Source organism: Apaloderma vittatum, unplaced genomic scaffold, assembly GCF_000703405.1.
Source record: "Apaloderma vittatum isolate BGI_N311 unplaced genomic scaffold, ASM70340v1 scaffold6304, whole genome shotgun sequence".
In the NCBI taxonomy this organism is placed as follows: Eukaryota; Metazoa; Chordata; class Aves; order Trogoniformes; family Trogonidae; genus Apaloderma; species Apaloderma vittatum.
Genome location: NW_009714231.1, coordinates 1 through 243, shown reverse-complemented (window position 1 = coordinate 243; position 243 = coordinate 1).

Sequence of the window (243 nt, the reverse complement as noted above, 5' to 3'; positions counted from 1 at the left end):
AAAAGTCCCCGCTTTTTTTCACTTCGGGCCCCCCCTCCCCGCCGCTAACCCAGCTCCTCGCTTCGCTGCCTTCGAGCTTTGCTGTGACACCGAGGCCTACCAGCCTGCACCCTACTACAGCGGGGGAATCCTCCTTTAATTGCGAGACGCGGTAGTTGGGTCTTTCCAGCAAAATCCCGAGCCATCTGAAGGGCTGCGATGGGGATAAAAAGCAGCTGCGCCGGAGCCTCAAAACAGGAACAG